The sequence below is a fragment of the Carcharhinus amblyrhynchos genome, chromosome 1 (genome assembly GCF_965287045.1).
Source record: "Carcharhinus amblyrhynchos chromosome 1, sCarAmb.v2.hapA, whole genome shotgun sequence".
Classification (NCBI taxonomy): Eukaryota; Metazoa; Chordata; class Chondrichthyes; order Carcharhiniformes; family Carcharhinidae; genus Carcharhinus; species Carcharhinus amblyrhynchos.
The window spans coordinates 83,585,747-83,597,925 of NC_137324.1; positions in this window are offsets into that span (position 1 = coordinate 83,585,747).

Here is a 12,179-nt window from a genome sequence, read left to right on the forward strand (position 1 = left end):
AAAAATGACAAACAGCAGTGGCCCCAAAACAGATCCCTGAGGTACACCACTTGTAACTGAACTCCAGGTTGAATATTTCCCATCAACCACCACCCTCTGTCTTCTATCAGCTAGCCAATTCCTGATCCAAACTGCTAAATCACCCTCAATCCCATACATCTGCATTTTCTGCAATAGCCTACCATGGGGAACCTTATCAAACGCTTTATAAGTTTAAAAATAAGTTTCTTTCATAGAATGTGAACATCACTAGCAAGGCCAGCATTTATTGCCCATCCCTAAATGCCCTTGATTGAATGGTAGCGAAGAGTCAACCACATTGCTGTGGTTCTGGAGGCAGATGTAGGCCACACTGAAAAGAGCAGCAGCTTTCTTTCCGTGAAGGAAATTAGTGAATTAGATAGGTTTTTACATCAATTGACAATGGTTTCATGGTCATCACTAGAATTTTAATTTCACCATCTGCTTTTGTGGAACTCAAACCTGGGTCCCCAGAACAATAGCCTGTTTCTCTAGATTACTAGTCCTGTGACAATACCACTACACCACCATTTCCAAGTGATCCAAGGGAAATGTGACCAAAAATAACTTGTAAAGACCCTAGGATATGATCCCAATACCTCATATAAGTCATCATGTTTAGCTTTTCAGAACAGAATTGTTTGCACATTTCAATGGAACAGCAAACAGAACGTTATCACACAAATATCTGCAGCAGTGATTGAAGTTTGATAAAAGTATAGCGTTGTCACAGGAAATGAAAATGAAGAAACACTGATATTTGCCAACAAATTTGGCCATGTAGCACCTGTTGCTAACCAGCCCATAAACCCTCAGTGTGGTGGAAAAAAAAGTATGTTTATTATAATGCAGAGGGACCTCGGGGTCCTTGTGCATGAGTCGCAAAAACCCAGCTTGCAGGTGCAGCAGGTGGTCAGGAAGGCGAATGGGTTGCTGACCTTCATAGCGAGGGGGATTGAATATAAAAGTAGGGAGGTCTTGCTGCGGCTATATAGGGCATTGGTGAGGCCGCAGCTGGAGTACTGTGTGCAGTTTTGGGCGCTGTACTTACGCAAGGATATTTTGGCCTTGGAGGGAGTGCAGAGGAGGTTTACTAGGCTGATGCCGGAGTTGAGGGGGTTGAGCTATGAGGAGAGGCTGAATAAACTAGGCTTGTACTCGTTAGAGTTTAGAAGAATGAGGGGAGATCTCATTGAGACATATAAGATGATGAATGGGATGGATAGGATAGAGGTGGAGAGACTCTTCCCGCTCAGAAAGGACAGTAGGACTAGGGGGCACAGCCTCTAGATAAAGGGGGGGGCAGTTTAGAACGGAGTTGAGGAAGAACTTCTTCACTCAAAGGGTGGTGAATCTCTGGAATTCTCTGCCCGTTGAGGTGGTGGAGGCTGCCTCGCTAAATATTTTTAAGACGCGGGTTGATGGGTTTTTGATAAGAGAGGGGATTAAGGGTTATGGGGAGAGGATGGGAATGTGGAACTGAGCCATGACAGATCAGCCATGATCTTATTGAATGGCGGGGCAGGCTCGAAGGGCTAGATGGCCTACTCCTGCTCCTATTTTCTTATGTTCTTATGTTCTTATATAAGCCACTCATGCACCACTCATCACTGATATGGTAAAAAAAATTCTGATGCAGTGACTGGCCACACACAAAACAAGCATTAGAATATTTATACATACAAACAGGAAAGTAAAAATTGTTGAGGGCTCCTTACAAGTTTGGTTTGCCTGACTGCATTCAAGAACACCAGATCAACATATTGCTGAACAGACAACTCTTAAATCGATCACTGCTTGTCGCAACTAATCAGTGAAATTTTTAATAAATGTTTTTCTATGGAGCCAGGGAATCAGGATGCTCCTTTCCACCTAGCATCCTACAAGTTGCTTGCTATCTGCTGATAGCCTTCATTTCTTCACCACTGCCAATTCTCACCATAACCCTGGCCTGATTGCACTCTCTCTGCCTTCAATGGTAGCTGATCTACCTGTTGTGCTTGGAAACTTGATCCCTCACTGTATTGAACTCTGAAGCCCATTGTCTGGTGTTCCTCTCGTCTCATTAACCAGATGCAAGGATGGATGCCCATGGCACCTTTTTGAAATTCTTTCACGGGATGTACGCATCACTGGCAAGACCAACATCTGTTGCCTATCACTACTTGCCCTGGTAAACACATACACAGTATTGTAGCAAAGGAAGGTCCAGAATTTTGAATGAGTACCAGTGAAAGAACAAAAATATAGGCCGCGATTCTCCCAAAAGTGCTGAATTGGCAGGAAAACTGTTCTAAATCCCAACTACTTTCTTAGTTTAGCTTCTCACCTGAATCTCCACACTCCGTGCACTGCAGAGGTCCCAGTCATGAATATCATTAAAATCCCAGGGGGGCAGGGCCTATTTTCACTGGGGTCCAACAATTCAGGAACTCTGCGCATGTGCCATGGCTCCAATCTGTTAGACTCCCCATTTGCTGGCCAGCTCAATCGCTGGCCAACCCAGGACCCCCACAATTCTGCCCCTCCATTCCCCCTATAGCCCCCACAGCAATTCCCAGACCAGCTCTGACCTCGCCCATCCCAGAGCACTCCGGTGCACAGCCCAGGCCCCCAGCAGTGGCGATCTCCCCACTGCCTCACCCATGCAATACCCCCCCGTCCCCCACCCACTGACGCCCTCCACCAGGGTCAGATACCCCCCCAGCAGACCACCCCTCCCTCCATCCCAGACTGATCCCAATGCAGAGTGGCAGTGGGACCCCTGACCCCCACCGAGTGCCCCCAGGCCCCACCCAAATAGGCCCCAACTCCTTGAGTGCCAAGGGGCAGTTCCAAGATACCTCCTGGGCTTGAGCACTTTGCCCCTTGGGCAGTGCCAGGGGGCATAGGCTTGCACTTCTAGGATGCCCATGCCCAGGGGGCACCATCACCCCACCGCCCAACACCTGGGGGGCCCTGATTGCCCCTCCTTCATTCCAGCAGGGTTTCCTGCTTTTTCCCTGAACATGGGGAGCTAGAGTAAACCCTGTCGCGATGAAGTACTCTGGTGGGGTGGGCGATTCAATCGGGACCTGAAAGATCCTAATAACGGCCTGCTAAGCATATCCAAAAAGATTCAAATTACTTACCTGACACAGCATGGTCTGACTGGCGACCGTTCGCCGGCTCTGGGAGATGCACATGTGTTCCCGGCGCATGCGCACATCACGGTACAAGGATGGCAATGTGCATCTCCCAACGCGATCCGCCTGAAAAGTTGCAGGTCGCGATGGGAGAATCGTGGCCATATTTCCAAGTCAGGATAGTGTGTGGCTTGGAGGGGAACTTGCAGGTGGTGATATTTCGGGCATCTGCTGTCCTTTTCCTTCTAGGTAGTAGAGGCTGTCAGTTTGGAAGGTGCTATTAAAAGGGACTTGGCAAGTTGTTGCAGTACATCTTGCAGATGGCACATACTGCTGTTATTGTAAGTAAGTGGTGGAGGAAGTAAATACTCATGGTGGTGGATGGAGTGCCATTCAGGCTGGCTGCTTTGTCCTGACAAATGCCGAGCTTCTTAAGTGCTGTTGGAACTGTGATCATCCACGTAAGTGGAGAATATTCCATCACTCTTTGCTTAGATGGTGAGGGACTCTGGGGAATCAGGAGGTGAGATACCTGCAACAGAATTCTAGCCTCGATCCGCTCTCATAACCATAGCATTTAATGTGGCTGATCCAGCTCAGTTGCTGGCCAATGGTAACAGGATGTTGATTGGGAGGAGGGATTTAGCAATGGGAATGCCATCAATTGCCATGGGGAATTGGTTAGATGTTCTTTTGTTGGAGGTGGTCATTGCCTGGCACTTGTATGGCATGAATGTTACTTACCAAATTTGCAAATGACACTAAAATAGGCAGGAAAGCAAGTTGCAATGAGAACATAAAGAACTTACCAGTGTGTATGGACAGGTTAGGTAAGTGGGCCAAAATCTGATAGATGGAAGTTAATGTGGATAAGTGTGTTGTTATCCCATTCGGTTGGAGGAATAAAAAGGTGACTTATTATCTAAATAGAGAGAAACTTCAAAATGCTCTGGGTGTCTTATTGCATGAATTGCAGAAGGTTAGTATACAGGTGCAGCAGGTAATAAAGAAGGCAAAAGGAATTTAAATATTCATTGCTTATGGCATAGAGTGTAAAAGAAGGGAAGTACTTTCATAACCATATAGGGTATTGGTGGGATGGCATCTGCAGTACTGCACACAGTTTTGGTCCCGTTACTTGAGGAAGGATGTAAATGCATTCAATGTGGTTCAAAGAAGATTCACTAGAGTAGTCAAGAAGGCATATGGCTTCATCTACCGGGGCATTGAGTTAAAAAATTGGCAAGTCACGTTGCAGCTTTATAGAACCTTAGTTAGGCCACACTTGGAATATAGTGTTCGATTCTGGTCATCACACTACCAGAAGGATGTAGAGGCTTTGGAGAGGGTACAGAAAAGATTTACCAGGATGTTGCCTGGTATGGAGGGCATTAGCTATGAGCAGAGGTTGGAGGAACTTGGTTTGTTCTCACTGGAAAGGCGGAGGTTGAGGGGCGACTTGACAGAAGTCTGCAAGATTATGAGGGGCATGGACAGAGTGGATAGTCAGAAGCTTTTTCTCAGGGTGGAAGAGTCAATTACTAGGAGGCATAGGTTTAAGGCGCAAAGTTTAAAGGAAATGTACGAAGCAAGTTTTATTTAAAACAGAGGGGGGGTGGGTGCCTGGAACTTGCTGCTGGGGAAGGTAGTGGAAGCAGATACGATTTAGTTTTAAGGGGCATCTTGGCAACTACATGAATAGGATGGAAATGGAGGAATATGATCCCCAGAAAAGTAGAGAGCTTTAATTCAGTCAGGCAGCATTGTCGGTGCAGGCTTGGCAGGCCGAAGGGCCTGTTCCTGTGCTGTAATTTTCTTAGTTCATTGTAGATTGATTCCAGGGATGTAGGACTTGTCTTACTTCTCTCTACCCCAGAGCGCACTGGATTCCAGAACACAAATTAAAGATGACATAGAGAGATTTTAATTAGTAGCGGGATGAAGGGTTATGGGGAGCAGGCAGGAAGGTGGAGATGGGATCAGCCATGATCGTATTCACAGTGCAGAAGGAGGCCATTCGGTCCATCAAGTCTGCACCGACCACAATCCACCCAGGGCCTATCCCCCTAATGCTACATATTTATCCTGCTAGACCCCCTGACACTATAGGGAATTTAGCATGGCCAATCAACCTAATCTGCACAACTTCTGACTGCAAGAGAAAACCAGGACGAAACTGACACAGACACGGGGAGAATTTCCGAACTCCACACACACAGTCATCTGAGGTCAGAATTGAACACGGGTCCTTGGCGCTGTGAGGTAGCAATAGTAACCATTGTGCCACTGTGCCATATTGAATGACGGTGCAGGCTCAGAGTGCTGAATTGCCTATTCCTGCTCCTATTTCTTATATTCCTATGTTTATGTTTGCCACCTATCAGCCCAAGCCTGAATATTGTCCAGGTCATACTGCATACGGACTTGAATTGCTTCAGAATCTGAAGAGTCACAAATGGTGCTGAACAATGTGCATCATCAGTGAACATCCACACTTCTGTCTTTATGATGAAAGGAAGGTCTCTGATGAAGTATCTGAAGCTGGTAGGGTCTGGGGGTCACTACTCTGAGGAAGTCCAGCAGTGATGGTCTTGGGCTGAGATTATTAGTTCCAGCAAATACAGTCATCTTCCTTCATGCTTGGTATGAATCTAACCACTGGAGGGTTTTCTTCTGATTCTCACTGATTTTGTTTTTGCTACCACATTCAGTCAAATGTTGTTTGATGTCAGACAGTCACTCTCACCTTTCCTCTAGAATTCAGATCTTGTGCCCATGGTTGAACCAAGGTGGAAGTAGGTCAGAGCCAAATGGAACCCAAACTAAACATCAGTGAGTAGCTGATTGCTGAGTAATGCTGTTTGATTGCACCGTCAATGATACCTTCAATCACTTTGCTGCTATCCAGGGTGGAACAGCAATTGGCTGGATTGGATTAGTCTTGCTTTTTGTGGACAAGACGTTCTTCGGCAATTTTCTATGTTGCCAGATGAATCCTAGTGTTGGGACAGCTTGTATAAGGACAGGTCTTCAGTATTATTGCTAGAATGTTCTCGGGGCCCATAGAGTTTGCAGTATCCAATGTTTTTAACTGTCTTTTAATATCACATGAAGTAAATTAAGTTCACTGAAGGAGGAGGCCGAAATGAATTATGCACTTGACACTTCTAGCTGAAGGTGGTTGCAAAACTTCAGCCTTGCCACTTGCATTGATTTCCTGGACTCCCCAGTCATTGAGGTTGAGGATATTTGTGGAGCGTGCTCCTCTGGATAATCGTCTAATGTCCACAAACATTCATGATCGGATGTGGCAGACTGCAGAGTTTAGAACCGATATGCTGGTTATGTGGTTGCTTAGTTCTGTCTATTGCATGCTGCTTTCACTGTTCAGAACCATAGAATCAGCACAGTACAACAAGAGGCCACTCAGCCCACCAAGTCGCACCGGCTCTCTGAAAGAGCATTTATCATAGCCAATCCACCCAATCTGCACATCTTGTGGGAGGAAACCAGAGTGCATTGAGAAAACCCACGCAGATACAGTGAGAATGTCTCCACATAGACAATTATCCAAAGCTGGAATTGAACCCAGGTCTGTGGTGTTGTGACAAAGCAGTGCTAATCACTGTGCCACCATTTCACCCCCCGGAAAGGAAAGTAGACCTATGTTTTTGCATTAGCAGTTTTGCATCTTATTTTCAGGTAGAAACTGTGACATTCTCTCCTACACTCCTCATTGAAGCAAGGTTGATTTCCTAGTTTGATGGTAACATAGAGCTGAACCAAGAGGTTACAAATTGTGGTTGAATGGAGGGTTGTGACTGCTGATGGACCACAACACCTCATGGATGCCCAGTTTTCAGTCGCTAGATCTGTTCTGAATCAACTCATTTAGCACAGTGTTAGTACCACAAAAACCAGTCGCAGGAGCCCTTGGTGTAAAGACTGAACTTTGACTAGATAATGACTGTGCACTAGTCAATTCTTCCTGTACGCTCATGGATAGATACATCTACAATGGATAGATTGGTGTGGATGTGATCAAGTAGGATCTTAACTCTTGCTGATTTCTTCACTTGTTGCTGCAGGCTCAGTTTTTCAGCTTTGTCCTTCAGCAGTTGCTCATCTTGGTTGGTAATGGCACTACTGAGTCACTCTTGGTGTCAGAGTCATAGAGGTTTACAGCAGGGGAAACAGGCCTTTCAACCCAACTTATTCATGCCATCCATTTTTTTAAAACTCCTAAGCTCATCCCAATTGCCCACATTGGGCCCATAGCCCCCTATGCACATCGTAACTATTTATATGTTTTTTAAAAGATAGAATTGTACCCGCCTCTACTACTACCTCTGGCAGCTTGTTCCAGACACTCACCACCCTCTGTGTGAAAAAATTGCCCTTCTGGACACTTTTGTATCTCTCCCTTCTCACCTTAAACAGATACCCTCTAGTTTTAGACTCCCCTGCCTTTGGGAAAAGATATTGACTATCTAGATGATCTGTGCCCCTCATTATTTTATAGACTTCTATAAGATCACCCTCAGTCTCCTACGCTCCAGAGAAAAAAAGTCCCAGTCTAACCAGCCTCTTTCTATAACTCAATCCATCAAGACCTGGTAGCATTCTTGTAAATCTTTTCTGATGCTGGGCATTGAGGTTGTCCTCCCTGTGTCCATGCTACTCTTGGTGCTTCCTCAGTTGAGGGAGGGCAGTAGTTGTAAAATAATTCCTGACATGTTATTGTCCTTTCACCAAAACTGATTAATTTACAGTGGCTTGCAATGCTCTGTCAGATACTTCCCAGTGCAGAGTGTTAGTTACTCAGATACTCCATACTATAGGTGGAATATTCCAGCCTCGCTCACCTTGAAACTGGAAAATTCCACCTGAGCTCCACATGGTCCGCTCCTCGCCTCTCTGACTCCCGTGGCGGACAGGACGGTTGAACTCTTCCCTATGACTCTGTCGAACTCCCGGATAGGGCAGCCTTAACAAGGCTCAATTAGGGAGCTCATATTCTAGTAGATCCAACTAATGGATTTTGTTGAAGTCATTATAACTTGTAATCAGTAGGAAGTTTCCTTATCTATGTTTTACCTGATGCCATGAGATTTTATGGGGTTTGGAGTCAATTTTTTAGTGTTTCCATGAAACTCCATTCCAACTATACATCACTGTGCTGTCACCTCTGGTAGGTCTGTCCTGCCGGTGGGAGCGACATACCCAGAAATGGTGATGGAGAAGCCTGGGATGTTTGATATATAATCTGGTGATCAGTAAGCTCTTGTTTGATTAGTCTGAAGGACAGCTCTCTGAGTTTTGGTTATTAGTATGTAGCACCTTGTTTGAGATTTTAAGTTTTATTTATTTATTAGTGTCACAATTAGGCTTACATTAACACTGCAATGAAGTTATTGTGAAAATCCCCTAGTCACTACACTCCGGCATCTGTTCAGTACACTGAGGGAGAATTTAGCATGGCCTCTGCACCTAACCAACACGCCTTTTGGACTGTGGAAGGAACTGGAGCACCCGGACGAAATCCATGCCGACATGGGGAGAACATGCAGACTCAGCACAGACAGTGACCCAAGCTGAAATCGAACCCGGGTGCTGTGAGGCAGCAGTGCTAACCACTGTGCCACAATGCTGCTCAGTTAACTGGAAAGGATGTGATGTTATTGTTTCTGGTGCCTAGGTCAATGCTGGGTGGCCTGTCTCATTTTATTCCCTTTTGACTTTTCTGTATTAGTTTTGAAACAAGGGAGAGCAGTTCAGAGTTAATTATATTGTGTGGGTAGCTATTGTCCACCATCTGTGTGTAACCCAATTAAAACAATTGAAAATACTGTACAAAGGGTATACTGAACTATTTTCTAGTTCCATTTCTGTATATTGATTTGTAAGTCAATAAAGTATTTTTTATATTGGAAAACTATGCCATGTTGCACCTGTGCTTTTTCTAAAAAAAGGATCAATTTGGAATTCCTGCTTCAGCAGACTCAAATGACCTGAATTAGTGGGAAAAAAACTTTTAATATTTACTGTTAGTGTGACTAGTTTTGAGTTTCAATGCTAGCTCTCAGTACAATTCTTGAAACCAATGTGAAAGATTTCAAAAACTCAATTTATGCTTGATGTAACCCATGTTTCAAATATTGCATTCTTTTGCACTGGTTGGCAGATTTCAGCCAGATTGCATTGACAAAATCAGAGTAAACCAATAGAAATTCTGGCAGGGGTTAGAGGGGGTGTAATTTTTCCAGGATACTATAGCCACTAAAAAGCATCTGAAATAGCCAAAATGGTGTCTTATGCTGAAACATTAGTTCAGGCCACAGTTTAACACAAGAGTCCCGTTAGAGTTCAAACTTGCACTAGGAATAGCTGCCTGTTAAGGGGTTGCTTTACCTGCTAACCATTAAAAAAGTGACAGTGCACTTGCCCTAATATACTCAGCTGAGTGGGAGTAAATGAGTCATTGCTGAGAAATGTGAGCACTACTTTAAAATATATTGCTATTTACCGTTCAATTGCTGCTGGGGATCGGAAGAGTATTCTTGGAACAAATTGGGCCACTTTACAACACTCTATTGATGTATATTTTAGAAATTCTTCAAGGAGTTTACCTAAGGAGAGTGAGTGCTGTATGATGCTATCTTACTGGACACCTTGTAAGGGTTATCAACAGAACATACTACTTGGTTATGGACATCTCACTAAGGGAATAGGGAAAGACATGAGGCCAAGTCAAACAAGAGAGGTATTGCACTTTGGAAGGACAAACCAAAGTAGAACATACAGGCTAAATGGTAGGACTCTAAAGGGTGCAGTTGAACAGAGGGATCTGGGAATACAGGTACAGAATTCCCTAAAAGTGACGTCACAGGTGGATAGGGCCGTGAAGAGTGCTTTTGGTACATTGGCCTTTATAAATCGGAGTATCGAGTATAAATGTTGGAGTGTTATGGTAAGGTTATATAAGGCATTAGTGAGGCCAAATTTACAGTATTGTGTACAGTTTTGGTCACCTCGTCACAGGAAGAATGTAAATAAGGTTGAAAGAGTGCAGAGAAGGTTCACAAGAATGTTGCTGGGACTTGAGAAGCTGAGTTACAGAGAGAGATTGAATAGGTTAGGACTTTATTCCCTGGAGCGTAGAAGAATGAGGGGAGATTTGATAGAGGTGTATAAGATTTTGATGGGTATAGATAGAGTAAATGCAAGCAGGCTTTTTCCACTGAGGCTAGGGAAGAAATAAAACAGAGGGCATGGGTTAAGGGTGAAAGGAGAAAAGGTTAAAGGGAATATTAGGGGGGGGGGCTTCTTCACGCAGAGAGTGGTGGAGGTGTGGAATGAGCTGCCGGATAAAGTGGTAAATGCGGGGTCGCTTTTAACATTTAAGAAAAACTTGGACGGGTTCATGGATGAGAGAGGTGTGGAGGGATATGGTTCAAGTGCAGGACTAAGTAAAAAATGGTTCGGCACAGACAAGAAAGGCCAAAAGGCCTCTTTCTGAGCTGTAATTTTCTATGGTTCTAAGATCAGCTGTTATAGGCAGAAGAGGGAGACAGAAGTGACAAGAGGGAGGGTGGATCACATCCCTCTTGTTGGTGCAAAACATTCCTCCTCCTTTTCCCTATCAGGATTTCCTCCACCAGGACATTTAGTGCCACATCCAGAAACACCTGCGCCCTCTTGATTAGTCTTTGAGGCATCCTAAAACCTGCAGCTGTCTATCAGCCAATATATTCCAAACCTTCAATGCATGGAGGCCACATATATTGTCCCATGAAAGTTGTATCTAATTAACACTCGAGAGCATCTCCAAACAAGTCCAAATGATGGTAATCAGTGATTAGGACCCAAATTGCCTGTTAAAACTAGACTTTAGAGCAGAAATGTCTTATTAGCACATACCTGCTGCCACACCTCCCCATCAACATTTTCCAACATTTTGATATCAATGTTCAAGATATGTAAATATTTTTCTGATGCATACATTACTTCATTTAAGATATATCCCATTAAGCTAAATTGAAACCATAAATTGAATCACATATATATTTGGCAACAATATTTTGATCTAAAAATTCAGCCATGATTGTTTTGGGTACATTGGTGACACGGTGGACTAATTAGTCCATAACTGGACTAATAATTCAGAGACTCAGGCTAATGCTCTGAGTACATGAGGTCAAATCCCATGCTGATAGTTGCAGGAATTTAAGTTAAATTAATAAATATAAAGCTAGAATTAACAGCTGGTCTCATGACTATAAAATTATTGGAATGTTGTAAAAGCCCACCTGGTTCATTACTGCCCTTTAGGGAAGGAAATCAGCCAATCCCCACCCACTGGTTACCAGGGTTGTGGGATTCATTGCGATCTCAGGCTTTCTGCAAGCGCAGGATGCCATCGACAGCACACATGACCTTGAGAGCTTCCTGGCAGTAACCTGTGAGACTGATAAATAGAAAAGGATTTCATTCTCTCAACTTTCAACTCATTTGTGATCACAGAAAGCAGAACCAGTATGTTTTTGCTCACATGATGCTTACATTTTATTCCCAGTTACCAGGGGTATTTGGCAGACCTCAGAGCCTAGAGGGTTGGATCATCAGTAACAAGGGCTAATGACACTTGTTCACCAGCCACAGAGTGCATCTTAGGAATGATATCATGCTGCACATTCAAGAGGAATAAGATTAATTCAAGTTTTCATGGCCAAAGTTCTCTACAGGCCTCAATGCCGGGGACGCAACAAATTTTAATTCTTAGCATTAAGGTATTGGAAAAGGCCAATCTCACAATGATCATGGAAGCAGAATCAGTCACTTCATCCCTAATGTTGGGATCATCCTTGGAAGACACGGTAAGCTAGGGAACATGTGGCTGCTGCGGAATGTGATTTGCACTGCACTAGTGCACACCCTTAAGCAACTACTCATTGTACAGTCCTCTCAACATAGCGTCAACCAGTCAGTGAGCATGACATTCTCCAAGCAGCCGAAACATCATTGCACATATGG